Raw genomic sequence first — 22,273 nt, forward strand, 5'->3', positions numbered from 1 at the left:
TTTCTGTTGCTTTGGTTAAATTTTGTTAACTTTGTTACTGATGACTAAGTTGACTTATGAACACATTTTAACTAATGTTAATATTAAGATGGTAACCAACTTATTTATTTTGAGCAGAATATAATCTCACTGTTCACCAGGGTCCAGTAAGCTAATTCCATTAGCTGGAATTTTCTTTTTACAAAGGAATTTATACTAGAGATTGAATATAATAAGTTGAAGTTAATGCTAAAAGAGAACTAGGCCTGGACGGTGGCACACCTGGTAGAGTACACACACTGGCAAGCACGAGGACCTAGGTTCAAGCCCCTGGTTCCTACCTGCAGGGAGGAAACAATGAGTGGTGAAGCAGTGCTGCAGATGTGATGTCTCTCTTTCTTGCCTCCTCTTTTTTTTTTTTAAAGAATTTGTTTATTTATTCATGAGAAAGGCAGAGAGAGAGAAAACCAGACCCCACTCTGGCACATGTCCCGCTGGGGATTGAATTCGGGTCCTCATGGTTGAGAATCCAATGCTTTATCCACTGCGCCACGTCCCGGACCACTCTCGCCTCCTCTTTTATTCGCCTTCCTCTCATTTTCTCTCTGTCCTATCAAATAAAAGCAAGAATGAAAAACAGGGCTGGGCTGGGGTGGGGTGCGGCTGGGCGGTGGTGCACCTGATTAAGCACACAAACCACCATGTGCAAGGACCCCGGTTGGAGCCCTGCTCCCCACCTAGTAGGGGGTCTGCTTCATGAGCAGTGAGGCAGGTCTGCAGGTGTCTTATCTTTCTCTCCCTCCATTTCCCTGTCCTCGCTCAATTTCTGTCTGTCCTATATGATAATAATAAGCCACCAGGTGCAGTGGATTTGTCAAGCCCCAGTGATAACTCTCTGGGAAAAAGAAAAAAAAAGCAAACAGATTGTATACCTTACCACTTGTCTGTTGTTATTATATCAACTTATTTTTAGAGGTTGAGACAGGCAGAAAGAGTGAAGGAGACCACACAGTACCAAGGCTTCCTTCAGCGCGGCAGGGCCAGGCTTGAATCTGGGTCGAGTGCTCTGCTGCTCTCCACGCCCATACTCTCACTTGTGCTACCTAAGTTCTCTCGCGCCTTTCATTGTCTTATAAGAACCATACTTTATAAAGTCTTTATGAAGAGTAAAATAAAAATTGTGTATATTTTTAAATTTATGGCATATGAATTCTCTGGTCTCATTAAGAGGCCCAGATTAGTTATTTTTCTTTCTAAATGATTTAAAAAGTACATTTATTTATTCCCTTTTGTTGCTCTTGTTTTTTATTGTTGTAGTTACTGTTGGTGTTATTGATGTCATTGTTGTTGGATAGGACAGAGAAATGCAGAGAGGAGAGGAAAACAGAGAGGGGGAGAGAAAGACAGACACCTGCAGACCTGCTTCACCGCCTGTGAAGCGACTCCCCTGCAGGTGGGGAGCCGGGGGCTCGAACCAGGGTCCTTATGCCGGTCCCTGCACTTTGTTCCATGTGCGCTTAACCCGCTGTGCTACTGCCTGACCCCCAGTTTTGATGTTTTATGCATTTGTTTATGTGGACATAATTCTAACATTTCAGAATTGGTTTGAGAAATTAGAAGTTACGTTCTGATTACAGTTCTTTATGTGACACAGATGAGAACCTTTTAACTTCTGACACTTTTATTGGGTATATAGCTAGATAAATGATTGATGAGATTTATTTGATCTCCATAAGCTGATTATAAGATCTTGTTTTGTCCCTCTTTTTCCTATGTAGAGCTGTGTTAATAATTCTACCCTTTTTCCTATATAAAGCTGTGTTAAGATTTGGGCAGTTAGCGCAGCAGGTTAAGCGCACATGGGGCAAGGTGCAGGGACAGGTTAAGGATCCCGGTTCGAGTCCCCGGCTCCCCACCTGCAGGGGAGTCGCTTCACAGGTGCTGAAGCAGGTCTGCAGGTGTCTGTCTTTCTCTCCCCTTCTCTGCCTGCCCCGCCTCTCTCCGTTTCTCTCTGTCCTAACAACGATGACATCTATAACAACAGCAATAACTATAACAACAATAAAAATACAACAAGGGCAACAAAAGGGAAAAATAAATATTAAAAAAAAATTCTACCCAAAGGTATTTTCCCCCTAGAGCATACTGCTGGCTCTGGTTTGTGGTAGAGGTAGTGGCGATGGCGGTGTTGTGTGTTGTTGTGTGTGTGTGTGTGTGTGTGTGAGCGTGTGTGTGTGAGCTATGAAATATATAGTGCTTGAAATAACAAGAGATGAGTTTTGGCTAGACAGAACATTGTGGTCAAAAGGGACAAGTTGAAAAGAATGCACGTGGGTGGGGAGTGTTTTGAGAATAGCAAATAATTGAGAATGACTTACCCACAGTAGTGGTTTTGGATTTTACTGTCCATGCAGTGAAAGTGGTTGAAAGATTCTGCAGTAGAAGATAGCTGTTGAGATAGACTTTGGAAAGGCGCTTTAGAATAGGAAAGGCAGAGCGTTCCTCAGAGGTTATTTCAGAAACTCAGAGAGGAAATACTTGAATTGTCAGAGTGCCTAACTCGGGAAAGGTGAAGAGAATTGAAGAAGCAGATTGCTGTGCTCAGTTCAGCAGCACATGCACTAAAATTGGAACAATGGAGAAGTTTTAACACAGCCTCTGCTCAAGAATGACATGCAGATTTGCAAAGCATTCCGTATTTTAAACATTTTCGTGCCCCCCTTCCCCCGTGTGTGTGTGTGTGTGTGTGTGTGTGTGAGAGAGAGAGAGAGAGAGAGAGAGAGAGAGAGGGGGGGGGGCGGGGAGGGAGACGGAGAGGGAGAGAGGGCGAGGGAGGTGATTTACAAAAAGCGGGATAAGCTTTTGTGTCATGTTGCTTGGGATGGATGGCTCATTCAATATTACTTCTTACAAGAAGGGACCAGGGCAGGCAGCCTGGGTGGGAGCAGGGCAGGCAAGGCATGGGACTCTCAAGTGTGAGGTGTCAGGTTCATTCCCCAGGATCCTTTGTGCCAGGGTGATGTTCTGGTTCTTTTTTTTTTTTTTTTTTCTTGCTCATTAACAAATAAATCTTTTAAAAAGTTGGCCTAGAAACAGCAGTCATAAGGTGTTGCATGATGGGGCTCTTTTGCATACATTATCAAGCTTAGTGTTACTGATTACATTTCTCAGCACAAGTTCAAGGTGTAGTTGAAATACATAGAATTTTAAGTTGACATGAGGGATAAAGTAAAGTTGATGCAGCTAGCTTGATAATCTGGTCATTCCTATAATTGAACACAGAACACAGAAATAAAATCTTTTGACAACCATTATAACCCTGGGTTTAACCTCCTGTTTGTCAGATGACCATTTTACTTCCATAATTGTAGTGACTCACGAGTTTAAAATTTTGAGATGTTACATAGATTCGAGATATTCAGTTTCAGGGCCAGGTGGTGGTGTACCTGGTTAAGTACACAGGACCTGGGTTCAAGCTCCTGGTCCCCACCTGCAGGAGCAAAGCTACACAAGTGGTGAAACAGGGCTGCAGATGTCTCTCTGTCTCTGTCTCCCCACCACTTGTGAAGCAACCCCCCTCAGGTGGGGAGCTGGGGGCTGGGACCGGGATCCATGTGCCGGTCCTTGCACTTTGCGTCATGTGCGCTCAACTCTGCGATACCGCCCAGCCCCCTGGATAGGCACTTTTGAAAACAAGTGTGTGTGTGGGGGGGCGTCTGCTTGAGCATAAATGTTATAATGCACAAGGACCCAGGTTTGAGCCCTCAGTCCCCACCTGTAGGAGGAAAGCTTTGTGAGTGGTGAAGCAAGGCTGCAGATGTCTTTTTTTTCCTCTCTATCTCCCTCTTCCCTCTCCATTTCTGACCGTTTCTATCCACTAAATAAATAAAGTTAAGAAAACAAGTGTTGGACTGGTGTATGCTTTGCACTAGGTACTGGAAGCTCTTGTTTTCATTGGGACCCTCTGTTGGTGGGGAAACCCGAGCAAGGTAGTCTTGGCACTGAGAGCAAATTGAGGAAGGCTCCTTTATGCTGTCTCTGCAGACAGCGTGGCAGAAATACTGTAGGGAGAGGAAGGCATTGCTTGTTTGTGACTCAAACCAGCCGGAACTGGAACCGTCCAGTTTTACTTGGCTGTTTGCCACCTCCCAAAGGCTTACTTTGCCAGTTTCTGCCCAACCCTTAGCCCAGGAGTCAAGACAGGACAAGGGAACCAGGCGGTTTCCTGCACTGTTATTGGGCAGACGATGGGTGGAGCGGGCGTGACGTGACTGCCTGTACCTCCCAGTTTGTGGCCGGCAGGAGCCGTTCAGATGGAGTAAGGAGCCAAAGCCAAGAAGCTGCTATGAATTCTGTTTCCAGTACAGCTTTCCCTTACTAGTCTCCTGCTAAGTCCTTTCTCTTTCAGAATGGAAATGGATGCTGTCACAATCACTTTGCTCCTTTGTTGGTGCCACTCGGACTTGCACTGAGGAGGGTGGGTAATTGGGTGACCCTAGTCAAGAGAGCACCCCGACATTAGCTTTTCGCGGTGGGTGGTTTTTATATATGCCACAGTTTTTCTAAATGAGGTTAACTTCTAAAGTGTTACTTCCCATAAATGCCATTTACCTAAGCACTGGAATGGCTTTCATATGGTGGTGTCTCTCTCTCGTGCTGTGTCTGGAAAATGAACCCAGTGCCTGGAGCATGCACGAAATCACCGAGCTGTCTCCCAGACCAATGGCTTTTAGATTGTGGAGTTAGGAAGTCATCACTGTAATATAACCTTGGTACATTTGCATCACCCCAGAAAGAAATATCCTATCAGTGGTCCAGGAGATGGTGCAGTGGATAAAGCATTATCGTATTTCTTTCTCTTTTCTTTTCTTTTGTGGTGGGGGAGACACCACAGCATTTCTCCGTTCTTGGTGTTAATCATGGTGCTCTCATGTGATGCTAAGTGCTGGATCTATGCCGGAGGCACATTTTGGTCTGTTATTTGCTGAGTGACCTCAGAAGTCACTCAGCAACTATCTTACTTAAATAATGTTATTAAATGATACGATGCATCGGGGGACTTATTTTTAGATGGAGACAGTGAAAGGGATCCTAGCATACGCTTCCTTCAGTGCTGTGGCCACCTGGCTTGAACCTGGTTTGCAGTCGGTACACTTGCTTGGTAAAGCATCTCACTATCCGGGAAGCTAGTCCATGGAGAACCTTTTGTTCTAGTGTCGTGGGCTTCTCAGGCAGAGAGACAGGCACACTGAGGAAGCAGGAAGCAGTGTTTACCATGCCGGCAGACCCAGCCGGACTCGTGTCCACAAAACACTGGGCCCTGGGCACAGCGGCACTGCCCTTTTATCCACCTACCAGCTTTGCCACAGTGGCTCACAGCACAAGCTCCACAGGTGGCTTTTTCTTTTGTGTCCACAGAGAGTACAACTTGTTTGGGTGATCGATCAGCAGACTCTGGGGCAGAAGGAGCAGATTCTAAGGCCACGTTGAGGACAGCAGTAGAAAGTACCGTTTATGCCGGGAGGTGGAGAAAGATCTTTTCTTAATGTACGAAGTTGACCTTTTATGTTCTCTGTAAAAGTTAGTCCTTGAGGGGGTCTGGTGATAGCAGCAGGGGTTAAGTGCACATGGTGCAAAGTGCAAGGACAGGCCTAAGGATCCTGGTTCGAGCCCCAGGCTCCCCACCTGCAGGGGAGTCACTTCACAGGCAGTGAAGCAGGTGTGCAGGTGTCTGTCTTTCTCTACCTCTCTCTGTCTTCCCCATCTCTCTCCATTTCTCTCTGTCCTATCCAACAATGACGACATCAGTAACAACAACAATAATAACTACAACAATGATAAAACAACAAGGGCAACAAAAGGAGAAAAAAAGCCTCCAGGAGCAGCGGATTCATCGAGCCCCAGCAATAACCCTGGAGGCAAAAATAAAAGTTAGTCCTTGCTTGCCCGACTAGCGCTGAGCTGGCCACTAGCTGTACTGAACAGTTGAAGTTTGGCTCAGCTAGACCCCGGCACCCATATAGCACGTGGACATACCCCAGGGAGTTCCAGATGAAGGAAACATGTCACAAAAGTCCACACGTTATGTGACTTATTTATATGGATTGTCTATATAGAGTATCCTGAGAAGAGACGTTTATAGAGATGAAAAACAGAGTAAAGTTGCTTACGACTGGAGGCAGGCAGAAAGGTATAGGGAGTGACTACTAGTAGATTTCTTTCTTTATTTTTAGAGAGATTTATTTGAAAGACGGGGAGAGAGAATCCAGGCATCACTCTGGTACATGTGCTGCCAGGGATTGAACTCAGGACCTCATGCTTGAGAGGCTAATGCTGGACCACTGATAGGATATTTCTTTCTGGGGTGATGCAAATGTACCAAGGCTATATTACAGTGATGACTTCCTAACTCCACAATCTAAAAGCCATTGATTGTGCACATCTATTTGTCTCTCTATATATGTTTTATCATCAGGGTTATTGAGGGCTTGGTGCCTTCATGGCTCCAGCTGTTTTTGAGGCCATGTTTTTTTTGGAGAGAGTATAAGAGAAAAAGAGTTAGGAAGAGAGAGACTCCTGCAGTCCTGCTCCACCTTTTGTAAGGCTTCCCCCCTGTAGGTGGGGGTCGGGGTCGTGAACCTGGGAACTGGTGTGTTACAACATACACATCTACCAGGTATACTACCACCTGGACCACGATCATTTAAGTGGGTCAGTTTTTACATTGTGAAATTGTGCCTTGGGCTAGGGAGACAGCATATTGGTTATGTAAAAAGCCTGTCATGTCTAAGGCACCAAAGCCTCCAGGCTCAATCCCCAGCACCACGATGAGCCAGAGCTGAGTATTGCTCTGGAAGAAAAAAAGAAAAAGAAACAAACAAAACAGAAAACCAAAAATATATCTCAGTAGAATTACTATCACAGTAAAAAAAACCCCCAAAACATTGGGTTGGTCACACATGTTCAGATTCATTACCTCGTGCCTCATTTTAAATGAAAGTATGCCTGCTTATTTTTTAATCCATTCATTTGTGTTTATTATTATTATTATTTATTAGTATTTACTTATGGTGCTTATGGTGGTGGAGGGGGTTGAACCTGGCACATTGGAACCACAGGCATCAGTCTTTTTGCATAACCACTATGCTATCTTCCCCTGCTTAAAATTTCTAAATCACATTTTTGTTTTATTTTAAATTTCTGTTGGATAGCACTCTATTAGAAGCAAAATCACTGTAGCTGGTACATCCCTGTAGTGCTTTTCATGTTGTGTAAAGAATAGAACCCATAATTTTTTCTCCTCTAAAAATTATCAAGATCCTGCTGTTCTCTGTGGGTTAATGGAAATGAGTAGAACTGTTCATCCTAAAATATAGACTTAACACTGATTTCATCTTTTGGTTTTGGTCAGGCTAAAATGCATGATTTCTAGGGTGGCCAGGGCACTTTCTCAGTTGTTGAAATTTGTTTAAAATCCAACTCCTCAATACTAGTTTAACCCCACAAATAAAAAAACTAGATAACCTTAGAACAGAGTGATTTTTTAAAAGTTAAAAGAGAGAATGTGTTTATTGCTATACAGTGGAATTTTGGCATTGGGACAGACACATATTTAGTAGACTCGTGTTCCTTCTGGGCATTATATAACCCGTGCCAGGGAGTTATAGGATTAAGAACTTTATTTATTATTTATTTATTTTCAAGATATTTATTTATTTATTATTGGCTAGAGGCAGAGAGAAACTGAGAGGGAAGGGGGAGATAGAGAGGGACAGAGACAGAGAGACCCCTGCAGCCCTGCTTCCCCACTCGTGAAACTTTCCCGTTGCAGGTGGGGACCAGGGGCTTGAACCTGGGTCCTTGTGCTCAGTAAAGTGTGCACTCAACCAGGTGCGCTATAGCCTGGCTCCAAGAATATTATTTTAATGAGAGGGGAGAGAGAAGAGAGAGAGATTGGTTCAGAAACAAAGACACAGACAGAAAAAGCCTAGAACACTGCTCAGCTCTGGCTTATGGTAGAGTTAGGGATTGAACCCGGGACGGGGAGAGTCTCTTTGCACTGTCATGCTGCTTTCTCCCCAGCTCTGTTTCTCTGTGTTATTTCCAGTGGTGGGGGAGGTGGAGATGAGCTTTCTGAGTGTGCTGCGTCATGCTGACTAAAGCCATTCAGAGTGGGCATTGTTTGCTTCCACTGGGAGAAACTCAACAAAGTATTTAAGCAGAGGGACATTAGGGTGTATTTTCTGTGTGATTTGAAGTAGTTTGCAAGTAAGCAAGTCTACCAACTAGTGAGCCTTCGTTAGTAGGGAACTAGGCGCTCTTCAGTCTCTTAGATCTGGACGTGCCCGAGCAGATAGTTAAGCAGTGGAAATAAGTGCTTTTATATCACAATAGGAAGGAGATGTGATCAGCCTGAAGGTTACATTGAAAAAATGAGACTAGATCGCTGGTGGGGTTGGTGACTGTTAGAGCAGTAATACTTTACTGGGGGCTGGGCAGTAGCGCAGCGGGTTAAGCGCACATGGCACAAAGCGCAAGGACCGGCGTAAAGATCCCAGTTCGAGCGCGCCCCCCCCCCCCCCCCCGGGGAGTCGCTTCACAGGCAGTGAAGCAGGTCTGCAGGTGTCTGTCTTCCCCTCCTCTCTCCATTTCTCTCTGGCCTATCCAACAACAAGGGCAAGAAAAGGGGAAAAATGGCCTCCAGGAGCAGTGGAGTCGTAGTGCAGGCACCGGCACCGAGCCCCAGCAATAACCCTGGAGACAAAACAACGACAACAACAATAATAATACTTTATCATTTGGAATTAAAAAAAAAAAAGGTTTCTCTTTATCTGTATGCTGTATTAGTTGATGTCTTTTAAAATAGTTTAGTTCATAGAAAACATACCCATTTCTGTAGTTTGTGTGCCTTTAAAGGAATGAGACAGTCTTGCTGTGTTTTAATTGACAATTTAGATTTCTCCTTAAGAAAGAATTCTATGGAGGGGCCGGGGGAGACAGATATCATATTGGTTCTGCAAAGAGTCTTTTCATGTCTGGGGCTCCAAAGTCTCAGGTTCAAACCCCCCACATACCATAAAAATCAGCGCTGAACAGTGCTCTGGTTAAAAAAAAGAAGAAGAAGAAAAGAAAGAGAGAAAGTAATTCCACGGATGTTCTAAAGGTCTTGCTGCTCTGCGGAAGGGCTCTTGTTCCTGTTCCAGGTAGACACGCATGGCCTGCGCATTGCTTTCAGGGGCTATGCCTTTGAGTCCCAGGCTCGGAGTCCTGCACACAGCGCAGTGCCGCCTCCTGGGCCCACTGACTGTGTTCAGTGTGTCCTTCAGTGAACTCAGTGGCCGCACATGGCCAGAGCCTTTCCATTTTGCCCCGCACTGAAACTTTGTATTGTGTTTTCACCAGAGCGCCGCTCAGCTCTGGCTTATGGTAAAAGCGGTTCGTTCTTGAAGCTCCGAGGGCTCAGATTCAATATCTGACACCACCATAAGCCAGACCTTAATAAGGCTCTGGTTTTAAGAAAAGAAAAAAAAAACCATTTATCTTGTGGTAGACAGCCAGTTTTCTTTTCTTCTTTCCCTTTTGTTGCCCTTGTTGTTTTATCGTTGTGGTTATTATTATTGATGTCGTTGTTGTTGGATAGGACAGAGAGAACTGGAGATGGAAAGAGAAAGACATCTGCAGGCCTGCTTCACTGCCTGTGAAGCGGACCCCCCTGCAGGTGGGGAGCCGGGGACTCCAGCGGGGATCCTTACTTTGCACATGGTGCCATGTGTGCTTAACCCGTTGTGCTACCACCTGACCCCCAATAGCCAGTTTTCTGCTTTATTCATTCTGGTTTGGGTGTGTGTGTGTGTGTGTGTGTGTGTGTGTGTGTGTGTGTATGTGTGTAAGCTTTAATTATCCAGCAGCTCACCATTCTGTGGGTCAACTACTTCCATATCCCTTTTATTTAACTTTACCAAATGATGGTAATAAGTTAAAAATTATTGCTGTTTGTAGGGAGCCGGGTGGTGGCACAGCGGGTTAAGCGCACAAGGCAGAAAGTGTAAGAACCAGCATCAGGATTCCAGTTCGAGCCCCGGCTCCCCACCTGCAGGGGGTTCGTTTCACAGGTGGTGAAGCATATCTGCAGGTGTCTGTCTGTCTTTCTCTCCCCCTCTCTGTCTTCCCCATCTCTCTCCATTGCTCTCTGTCCAGTCCAACAACAGCAGCAATAACAGCAATGATGATAAACAAGGGCAACAGAAAGGGAAAAAAAATTGCTGCTGGAATTTTATTCCAAGAAGAATTTTTATACATAGTTTAAAAATTTCTATTGATTCATAAGAAAGATAGGAGGAGAAAGAACCAGACAGCACTCTGTCTGGTACATATGCTGCCAGGGATTGAACTCAGGACCTCATGCTTGAGAGCCCAGTGCATTATCTACTGCGCCACCTCCCAGACCACTCTGTACATAATATTTGAGTGAACAGATAGCCAAATGTAGCATTTTAAAAACAATATTGTATTTCTTAGAAAGATAGGAGGAGAGAGAGAGAAAGAAAGAAAGAAAGAAAGAAAGAACCAGGTATCACTCTGGTACACATGCTACCGGGGATCGAACTCAGGACCTCGTTCATGCTTGAGAGTCCGGTGCTTTATCCACTGTGCCACTTCCAGGACCACATCACATATAGCATTTAAGTTTAGTTTTAAACAGTGTTTTCTGGGGTTTGGGCAGTGGTGCAGCTGGTTGAGCTCACATATTACAGTGCGTGAAGACCTAGGTTCAGGCCCCACCTGCAGGCGGGCAGCCTTACAAGTGGGAAAACAATGCTACCCGGCCCCCTCCCTCTCTGCCACTCTCACTTTCTTTTTTCTCTCACTGTCATACCCCCTCGCCCCCTTTTCTCTTACTTTTTCTCTATCTCTATCCTATAAGATAGTATTTCCTGCCAAAATAAGATTTATTTTAAAAAAGGGGGGGTGGTGTCAAATAGCATAATGTTTATGCGTGGAGACTTTCGTGCCTGAGGTTCCGAACTCCAGGCTAAACCTCCCGCACCACCCTAAACAAGAGCTGAGCAGTGCCTGGTGGTGGGATCTCTAGTATTCTTACTACTATTATTATTATCCTCCCGCACCACCCTAAACAAGAGCTGAGCAGTGCTCTGGTGGTGGGATCTCTAGTATTCTTACTACTATTATTATTATCCTCCCGCACCACCCTAAACAAGAGCTGAGCAGTGCTCTGGTGGTGGGATCTCTAGTATTCTTACTACTATTATTATTATCCTCCCGCACCACCCTAAACAAGAACTGAGCAGTGCTCTGGTGGTGGGATCTCTAGTATTCTTACTACTATTATTATTATCCTCCTGCACCACCCTAAACAAGAGCTGAGCAGTGCTCTGGTGGTGGGATCTCTAGTATTCTTACTACTATTATTATTATCCTCCCGCACCACCCTAAACAAGAGCTGAGCAGTGCTCTGGTGGTGGGATCTCTAGTATTCTTACTACTATTATTATTATCCTCCCGCACCACCCTAAACAAGAGCTGAGCAGTGCTCTGGTGGTGGGATCTCTAGTATTCTTACTATTATTATTATTATTACACTACCTTGTTTCATTGTTGTAGTTATGTCGTCGTTGTTGGATAGGAAAATATAAATAGAAATGGAGAGGAGAGGAAGACACTTGCAGACCTGCTTCACTGCCTGTGAAGCGACCCCCCCCTCCCCCGTGCAGGTGGGGAGCGGGGACCTCGAACCAGGATCCTTGCGCGGGTCCTTGAGTTTTGTGCTGTGTGTACTTAACCTGCTGCGCTACCAGCCAGCTCCCTTATTATTTTTACTGGGAAGTTGGTGGGTCTGAAAATCAAATGTGGGACATCTGTCTTGCAAGTCCTTTGTGCTCCGGGTGTGCTACTAATATATCTTCCAAGTCTTAAAAAGTGGTCTTTGGGGAGTTGGGCGGTGGCGTAGCGGATTAAGCGCACATGGCACAAAGTGCAAGGACCAGCCAAAGGATCCCTGTTCGAGCCCCCAGCTTCCCACCTGCAGGGGAGTCGCTTCACAGGCAGTGAAGCAGGTCTGCAGGTGTCTGTCTTTCTCTCCCCCTCTCTGCCTTCCCCATCTCTCTCCATTTCTCTCTGTCCTATCCAACAACAACGACAACAATAACAACTACTACTATAATAAAACAAGGACAACAAAAAAGAATAAATAAGTAAATATTAAAAAAAAGTGGTCTTTAACTATTTTGTGTTTCTCCCCTTCTTCTTCTAGCATTTGCCCTTCTTCCGTAGCCAGTCAACAGCGTCAGGTTGAGCCTGATGTCAAGTTTCGAGACCTCCTTTGAATCTGGAGAGGTGGCAGTCATTGACTATGTGGGTCATAGTCTGTCTGGAGCCGCAGGGGCAGTTCGGGTCGTCTCTGGCTCCCCAGCGATGGAACATAGCGGCGCACCGGCCATGGCCTGTTCGATAGCGATTGAGGAGGGCCCAGTCATAACGTGCTAGGTCAAAGCCGGGTTGACGCTCGCAGGGGTCTGTGATGAGGTGTTTGTTCTTGACCTCAGCTGACTGCCAACTCTGTTTCCAAGAGTCTGGAACAGAGAAGTTCAGTGTAGGCGTAGGGGACCAGATTGGGTGACGAGACGTCAAGCGTTGGACAGGGTGGGCGAAGATATCCGCTTATATTGGCAGGTCCGGTCGAGCGTAGATGTGGGAAATGAACTTATGATGATGCCGCATCCTGACGAATATCTGGTGGGGTGATGTTGCTAAGAACTGGCAGCCATGGAACCGGGGTGGAACGGATGGTTCCAGAAATGATCCTCATGGAGGAATATAATTTGGAATCGACCAAGTGGACATGGGGGCTACGGAACCATCCTGGGGCACAGTATTCTGCAGTGGAATAGCGTAATGCCAGAGAGGATGATCGTAGTGTGGAAGCGCTCGCGCCCCATGAGGAGCTGGCCAGTCTTGCAATGATGTGATTCCTTGCGCCCACCTTTGCTGCAGTTTTTATGAGATGTTTGTGAAATGACAGAGTGCGATCGAGAGTAACGCCAAGATAGACTGGCTGGGCTTCATGCTGGATTCTTGTATCGCCAAGCTGCACATTAAGCTCACGCGAGGCCGAGGCATGGTGTAGATGGAAAACAGATGATATAAACTATTGCCCAGAATAGCAAGAGAAGGAGCCAGGACGTAGCTTACCTGGTAGTGTGTCTTACCGGACCCAAAGCCCGGGACCACGTTGGAGCATGGCCGCACTGGAGGGAGACCCCTCAGATGGCAGAACAGTGCTGTGGTGTCTGTCAGTCTATTTGAAAAAGTTTTAAAGATAAATTAGTTTCAGAACAATCAGTTATTAGCAACAAAAAACTGATTTCTGTAAAAAGAAAATTTCTGTTAGTGGGTTATGATACTGGCTTTAGTATCAGGAGGTCATGCAGTGGAAAGTGTGGAACTCCTGAGCGTGAGGTCCTGAGTTCAGTCCCTGGCATCCCATGTGCCAGAGTGATGCTCTGGTTCTCTCTTCCTCTCTGATTAGTAAATCTTAAAAAAAGAAAAGAAAAACATTGGGGGAAAAGCTAATGTTTACGCAAAATAGCGTTCACACCTGAGACTTGGCGGTCCCAGACTCAGTTCCCGGCATTACCATAGAGCAGAGATGAGCAGTGCTCTGGTTAAAAAGAGAGAGGGGGGAGATCTGTTATTTCAGTTACAGTGACCGTGCAAAACAAACCTGTCCAGTCTTGGAGCTAGGTGGTAGTGCACCTGGGTGAGCACACACGTCACCAGAAGGAAAGGAGCCGGATTCGAGCCCTCCTTCCCTGTTTCACGGGTAGCGAAGCAGGCTTGCAGATGTCTGTCTTTCCTTCTCCCTCTGACGGGTCTGTAATGGCACATCTCTTAAGGACCAAACAAGTGTATACTCTGTATCTTACTTTTGAGGTCATCCCTCTGTTTCTGTTATAATGACATAAAAGTGCCCATTTTAAAGTCTATAGTTCAGCACAATTCTAAGAACATCTGTATCAGCAGAACTTCTTCATCTTCCTAAATGGAAACTCTGTCCATTAAACAACACCCCCCCTTCACTTCTCTGGCAAAAACTGTCCTTTTCTATTTATATGGATTTGACCACTCTAGGCACTTCGTGTAAGTTGAATCATAAAATACTTTTCCTTTTTTAAAGAATTATTTATTCCCTTTTGTTGCCCTTGTTTTGTTGTAGTTATTGTTGTTATTGATGTCGTTGTTGGATAGGACAGAGAGAAATGGAGAGAGGAGGGGAAGACGGGGAGAGAAAGACAGACACCTGCAGACCTGCTTCACCGTGAAGCGACTCCCCTGCAGGTGGGGAACCGGGGGTTCGAACCAGGATCCTTGTGCGGGTCTTTGCACTTTGCGCCGTGTATGCTTAACCCACAGCTTCACTGCCTGTGAAGCGAATCCCCTGCAGGTGGGGAGCCGGAGCTCAAACTGCTGGAATCTTCTATTTTGGTATAATACGCCAATTCCAGTTGAGGTTCTTCTTGTGTTTTCATCTTCAATGAAACGAATCTAATTAGAAAGAAGACTAAGGCAAGTATAAACCTATGGGACTACATCAAATTAAAAGGCTTCCGTTCAGCAAAAGAAACCAATACCCAAACAAAGAGACCCCTCACAGAATGGGAGAAGATCTTTCCATGACATACATCAGATACAAGAGTTTAATAACCACAATATATAAAGAGCATGCCAAACTCAATAACAAAACAAATGACCCCATCCAAAAATGGGGAGAGGACATGGACAGAATATCCACCACAGAAGAGATCAAAAGATTGAGAAACACATGAAAAATGCTCCAAGCCTTTTGATTGTCAGAGAAATGCAAATAAAGACAACAGTGAGATACCACTTCACTCCTATGAGAATGTTGTTGTTTTGTTGTAGTCATTGTTGTTATTGATGTCGTTGTTGGGTAGGACAGAGAGAAATGGAAAGAGGAGGGGAAGACAGAGAGGGGGAGAGAAAGTTAGATATCAGAAAAGGTAACAGCAACAAATGATGGAGAGGTGGTGGGAGTCAAAGGAACCCTCCTGCACTGCTGGTGGGAATGGAAATTGGTCCAGCCTCTGTGGAGATTAGTCTGGAGAACTCTCAGAAGTCTAGAAGTGGATCTACCCTACGATCCTGCATTTCCTGTCCTGGGGATAGATCCTAAGGAACCCAACACACCCATCCAAAAAGATTTGTGTACACATACGTTTTATTTATTTATTTATTTATTTATTTATTTATTTATTTATTTATTTGTGAGAAACATAGGAGGAGAGAGAAAGAACCAGACATCACCCTGGTACATGTGCTGCCGGGGCTTGAACTCAGGACTTCATGCTTGAGAGTCCAGTGCTTTATCTACTGCGCCACCTCCCGGACCACTATACATATGTTCTTAGCAGCACAATTTGTAATAGCCAAAACCTGGAAGCAACCCAGGTGTCCAACAACAGATGAGTGGCTGAGCAAGTTGTGGTATATATACACAATGGAATACTACTCAGCTGTAAAAAATGGTGACTTCACCGTTTTCAGCCAATCTTGGATGGACCTTAAAAATTCATGTTGAGTGAAATAAGTCAGAAACAGAAGGATGAATATGGGATGATCTCACTCTCAGGCAGAAGTTGAAAAACAAGATCAGAAGAGAAAACACAAGTAGAACCTGAAATGTAATTGGCATATTGCACCAAAGTAAAAGACTGGGGTGGGTGGGTGGGGAGAATACAGATCCATGAAGGATGATAAATGACATAGTGGGGGTTGTATTGTTAAATGGGAAACTGGGGAATGTTATGCATGTACAAACTATTGTATTTACTGTTGAATGTAAAACATTAATTCCCCAATAAAGAAATTTTAAAAAAATTAAAAATTTTAATCTGAAATTTTTATCCATGTAACAATTTTAAAAGACCCTTAAGTTTTTTAAATAAAAATTAAAAATTATCTTTAATTATTGGATAAAAACAGCCAGAAATCAAGAGAGAAAGGGGTGATAGGGAGAGACAGAGACATTTGCAACACTGTTTGACCACATGCAAAACCCCCCCCCCCCCCCAGCAGGTGGGGACTGTGGACTCAAACCCGGTTCCTTCCGCATTATAACGTGCACTCAAGGAGGCGTGCCACCAGCTGGCCCAGAATCTTAAGTTTATTTGAACAAAAGTTGATTTGAATTTGGCATTGCCAAGTCTGAAGTGATTCTGAGTACTCGACCAAAAGGAACAAGAGGAGAGGTTTCACAGAGAAAATGAAAGCCAAGTAGCGCAGCGGGTTAAGCGCACGTGGCGCAAAGCACAAGGACCGGCATAAGGATCCCGGTTCAAGCCCCGGCTCCCCACCTGCAGGGGAGTCGCTTCACAGGCGGTGAAACAGGTCTGCAGGTGTCTGTCTTTCTCTCCTCCTCTCTCTCTTCCCCTCCTCTCTCCATTTCTCTCTGTCCTATAAAAAAAAAAAAAAAAGAAAAGAAAATGAAAGCCAAGCCTATTATTTGCTTGGTTAGACCGTAAGCATCTGCCTTATTTGGAAAAGCCTTATAAGCTCTTTGTGACTGGTTGTCCTCGAGCATAACCTTGAGACATTTATAGATTGTCTTGGTTTACTTAAGTGCTGTTTAGAAGTGCCTTGGTCTAATGGTCTCTTGTCAAAGGGATTTAATAATTCACTGTTGGGAAGTCGGGCGGTAGCACAGCGGGTTAAGCGCACATGATGCAAAGCACAAGGACCGGCATAAGGATCCCTGTTCGAGCCCCCGGCTCCCCACCTGCAGGGGAGTCGCTTCTCAGGCGGTGAAGCAGGTCTGCAGGTGTCTGTCTATCTCTCCCCCTGTCTGTCTTCCCCATCTCTCTCCATTTCTCTCTGTCCTATCCAACAACGATGTCAATAACAATAACCACAACAACAATAAAAAAAACAACAACAGAGGCAACAACAGGAAAAAAATAGCCTCCAGGAGCAGTGGATTCATGACACAGGCACCAAACCTCAGAAATAACCCTGGAGGGAGAAAAAAATTCACTCTTTTTGGTCATTATTATCTCACAAGTATGAGAGATTGACCAAAAAGTTGGTATTAACGCCATTCTTGGTCACCATCAGTTTCCGTTGCTTTAACCAAGTCATGAAACTCAGAGGTCTTGATGCCAGACAGGAAGAATTGTGTTTGCTTTCATCTCATTTCTATGTCCGAGTAGGACGAGATTCTCTGGTGTGCTGTTGAGAGCTAGCTACATACGCTGGAGAGAACTGCAGTGTGCCAGGGAGGCCCAAGCGATGACTGTCAGCGCAAGAATGCCAGGGGGTGAAGTGCGCTCCCTAGAGCCACGGGAACTGAACCTGTTGGTATCAGACGGTCTCTTTTAGGCAAATGACTGAACTCTTTCTTTTGTTCTTCCTTTTTTAGTACCAGAAGTGGGCCAGATAAAGCAAGAGGCACTTGGGGCTGCACAGCCTCATGTAAAAATTGACCTAAAGCACGTCTGCTATCTAAATCCACATCAGCGAGAAATTGAAGGAGTGTTCCTTGTGCAGCTCCGCCCTTAGTAGTGAGGTAGTGATGGTAGCCAGAGGTGAGGGGCTTTGGCTTCCTGTGCTTCCACGGAGACAGCGCATTAGCAAAGCAGAGCAAAAGGAGGAAGGGTCTGATGGGAGACGCGAAGATGCTCGTGCGGTCTAGCTTGACGCCTCACCTGTTTGCAGGAAGTAACATACCGCGTCAATTTAATGACTGATTTCTAGCTTGTGTGAAAATTATTTTTAAAACTTTAGCCAACTAAAACTAGGGTAGACAGCATAATGGTTATGTAAAGAAACTCATGCCTGAGGCTGCGAAGTCCCAGGTTCTGTCCCCCGCACCACCCTAAGCCAGAGCTGAGCAGGGCTCTGGGGTTTCTCTCTGTCTTTCTCTCTCTGCATCTCTCTCAAAAATAAAAATAAAAATAAAAAAATACTTTAAAAATATTTCAAAAAAACTTTAGCCAGCTTTCATAGTCTTTGTTGTTGTTACAAAGACCTTAAAAAAAAAAAAAAACCAAAACCCAAGTATTTATTAATGAAAAATAGAGTCAGTATATATGGTGCTGGGGCTTGAACTCAAGACCTTTATACTTCCAAGACATGTGCCCTACACCATCAGTTCATAACCCAGCCACTTCATGCAAATAAATATAATTATTACTGTTTTACCAGAGCTCTGCTCAGCGTTGGCTTATGGTGTCGTAGGCGAGTGAACCTGGGGGGTCTTGGGGCCTCAGACACGAGAGTCTGTTTGCATAATCACTGTGCCACTGATAGTGCTCCCCCACCCAATATCTTTACTGTGTGTCTTAATAAGCTAGCTAGATTCTCTTAACTGGTGCTGTACTTAAACTGTGGCTGGTGACTGTAACCCTGCTCCCAACCCCCGTGAAGTCTTAGGGGAAAATCTGGCATCACGTGCATGTTTAGTTGCTACAGGGAGAACATGAGACCCCCTAAAGAGCCTTGGATAACTCCACAGATCCTCAAACCAGTTCAGAGACTTTATGCACTCCCCAGAAATAGCCAGGCCGCACTGGGAATTTGGACCTGGGAAAATTACGGTAATAGGTAATAGGTAATAGGGAGATCACTTTCTGTAGTATTCCGTCTAAGAAATTAGATTATTTTTTCTCTTATGAGACAGAAGCACTAAGAATAGTGGATAAATTTTGAATTGCCCAAGACTGATGGAAAAATGTTGCTCTGCTTCCTCCCTCTGTTAACTCGAGCTTACGTATTGACTACATAGCCGCTGATGGGACAATCGAGGTCGTTGGAACACTGTCACTTGTCACTTAAGTTTATATCTGCCTTTAACAAATGGAGACTTTTAACTGTTTGGACTGCAGAGTTTTCTAAATCTGTTAATTGTTCTTCTCTTTAAAAAAAAAAAATCATGCCCCCAAATGCCATCCTTTGCTCCAGATGGAACCAGGGTATCTCCCTCATGAGGCCACAGGCTCAGCCTGAGGAACTCTCCTAGGCCTCCACACAGCCGCCTCAAGAGCTGGGAATATCTCTGCAGGATTCGTACTTGAACTTCACGATGCAGACACTTTCCCCTGCACACGGGGAATGTAGTTACCTGTTCTCCATCTTTACTTTTGGTTTTGACTCTGATGCTTAATGCTCAACAGTGTTTATTATAAATGTATTGATCCCCAGGCCAGAAGCGTTTATCTCTTTTATTGTCTCCTGATTCATGTGGGATCGAGGTGAGCCATCACCAGGCCGGGAGGATCTGAGCGTCCTCTGGGTTCCACAGCCATGCACCTTCCCACCTACCATATCCCTGACGGACGCTACACATCAACCTCTGGGGTCCTGATTGGCGGTGATTTTATATTAAAGCCATGCTCTGAAAAAAGTGTTCAGCAGTAATATGTGTGTGTGTGGGGGGGGTGTGTGGAGAGAGAGGGTAGCGATTGTCCACTGGATTTTCACACCCGAGACTTAGATGTCTCAAGTTTAATTCCTGGTATCACCAAAAGCCAGATTCGTGCTCAAGTCTAGTCTCTCTCTCGTTAAGATAGGATAAATCTTTAATCTTTTTTTTTTTTTAAATAGAATAAGTCTTTAAAAAATAGAAAACAACAACAAAATCCCTTTGTCAAAATTTTGTTTCTCAGCTTCATTTGGGTAAATTCTTTTATTTTTTTCCAAAGCTTTCTTACAATGAGAGGAGAGGACCAGAGCACTGCTCCACTCTGGTGCCAGGGATTTGAACCTGGGGCCTCTGGGTGACAGGCACCAAAGTTTGGTGGGCTACTGCTGATGCTCTCTCTGAAACCTGTATTATTTATTTATTTATTTATTTATTTATTTATTTATTTATGGCCTCCAGGGTTATCACTGGGGCTCAGTGCCAGCACTATAAATCCATTGCTCCTGGAGGCCGTTTTTTCCGCATTTTTGTTGCCCTTGTTGATGTTATTACTGTTAATTGCTGTTGTTGTTGGGTAGGACAGAGAGACATCGAAAGAGCAGGGGGAGGTAGGGAGGAGAAAGACACCTGCAGACCTGCTTCACTGCTTGTGAAGTGACCCCCCTGCAAGTGGGGAGCCGGGGGCCCCCAATAACCTTTATTTATTTTTAAATATTTATTTTCCCTTTTGTTGCCCTTGTTGTTAATTGTTATTGATGTCATTGTTGGGGAGGACAGAGAGAAATGGAGAGAGGCCGGGAAGACGGGGAGAGAAAGACAGACACCTGCAGACCTGCTTCACCACTGCCTGTGAAGCGACTGCCCTGCAGGTGGGGAGCCGGGGGTTCGAACCAGTATCCTCATGTTTGTCCTTACGCTTCGCAGCACATGTGCTCAATCTGCTACACTACCGCCTGACCCCTACAACCTTTATTTTATTTTAAATATTTATTTGTTTCCTTTTGTTGCCCTTGTTGTTTTATTATTGTTGTTATTGATGTCGTCGTTGTTGGATAGGACAGAGAGAAATAGAGGAGGGGAAGACAGAGAGGGGAGCTGGGGGCTCGAACCAGGATCCTTACACCGGTCCTTGTGCTTTGTGCCATGTGTGCTTAATCCATTGCGCTACCGCCCGACTCCCAACCTTTACTTTTTTAACCAGAGCACCCCATAATTTTGAGTGGTTCTGGACATGGAACCCAGGACCTGTTGGATATAAGTCCATGAGCTACCGCTATGCTATGGCATTTGTGACATTATTATTTTTTTTAATTGAATATTTATTTATTTATTTGATAGGACAGAGGGAGGGAGAGAGGAAAAGAAACACTTGGAGCACCGTTTCACCACTCATGAAGCTTTTCCCCTGCAGGTGAGGACTGGGGACTTGAACCCAGGTCCTGGTGCACTGTAATGCATATGCTCAGCCAGGTGCATCGCCCTCCAGATTTATTTTTTTATCATTATTTTGTGCTTTGTTTTTTTAAAAGCATTTAAAGGTTGATTATTAATCTGATGGGGGAGAGCAAATCAAAGCATTACTCTGGCACATGCAGTGCTGGGGAGTGAACGCAGAACTTAAGAGTCTAAGCGCCTTAGTCACTGCACCACCTCCAGGTGGCTTGTACTTTAGCACCCTTGATTGATCCATCTTCCTTTCTGTTTTGGATAGTATTTGAGAGGGAAGGAGAGAGGAGTGGCATGGTGGGGAGAAGAATGAGAGGAGGGGTGCACCTGCAGTACCTTCACTACTGGTGAAGCTTTCCGCCTTCAGATGGGGGCTGGAGGGTTGAACCCAGGTCCTCGGAGCACTGACTGCAACGTGTGTGCTCTTCTAGGTGAGCTACCACGCGGCCTTTCCACTTTCATCAGACGATTTTATATAGAACAGTTTCGGGGGCGGGGGTAGACAGCATAATGGTTACACAAACAGACTGTCACGCCTGAGTCTCCGAAGTCCAAGGTTCAATCCTCTGCGCCACCACAAACCAGAGCCGATCAGTGCTCTGGTTAAAAACAAAAAACAAACACTTAATCTTGAAGGGTTGAGTGCACATTACCACAGGCAAGGACCCAGGTCTCAACCTGCAGGAGGGAAGCTTGGTGTGAAGCAGGGCGCACGGGCTGTTCTTTCTCAGTGTCAGTCTGAGAAAACCACGCCTCTTATCTTCTCTATACCCTATCAAATATGAATAAAACATAACATTAAACATCTTTTAAAAGCTTTTATTTTTGCTGCCTCATTATCTAGAAGCTCTGCCCTTGCCCAATTTACTTTCTTCCCCAATTACTAAGGAATTGTGGTGTATATAAGGCACCGATGGCCTTGTCATTAAATTGTCTACTTAATGGCTATTTTATGATTCATCCGGAGCTTATTAAAGTTGACGGGTCACATAACATAGCCTGTACTGTAGGCAGCTGGTGGCATTGTGAGGGACTTTGTATTGCTTGGAGCACTGAAAACATTTAACAAGAACTTTTCCCTTCCATTCTAAAAGCTTCCTTTTGTTAACTTTCTATTGAATGAAAATAAAGCCTCTTACTCATTTAGTATTGGTAACATTGTTGCGTGGTCTAGCAAACAAATTATTTTTATAGATGAGGAAGCTGAAACCCATTAATTTATAAGAGACGTAGCCGTGTCTTGTAGTTCTGTGTTGAGATCTTTGTCCCTAGTAGTTTGTAACTTAGAGACCTTAGTTTGGCTGTCAGTGGCATAAGGTTTTGTTGGCTTCAAACTATAGAGGCTGTGACTGGGATAAACGTGACTCCAGCCGAACTCGAATGTCTGAGGCTCCT

General features: G+C 44.8%; 1 protein-coding gene and 1 non-coding gene across 7 annotated transcripts in view; both read left to right on the forward strand.

The window, feature by feature from the left end:
- The window catches only part of SPEN (spen family transcriptional repressor), a 76,103-nt gene that overhangs the window by 22,718 nt on the left and 31,112 nt on the right, over positions 1-22,273 (forward strand). The gene's annotated exons all lie outside the window — the stretch shown is intronic.
- Positions 2,577-2,682, forward strand: LOC132541588 (U6 spliceosomal RNA). The gene has a single exon (XR_009552725.1). It is a non-coding gene; the product is annotated as a U6 spliceosomal RNA (small nuclear RNA).

This window comes from Erinaceus europaeus, chromosome 11 (genome assembly GCF_950295315.1).
Source record: "Erinaceus europaeus chromosome 11, mEriEur2.1, whole genome shotgun sequence".
Classification (NCBI taxonomy): Eukaryota; Metazoa; Chordata; class Mammalia; order Eulipotyphla; family Erinaceidae; genus Erinaceus; species Erinaceus europaeus.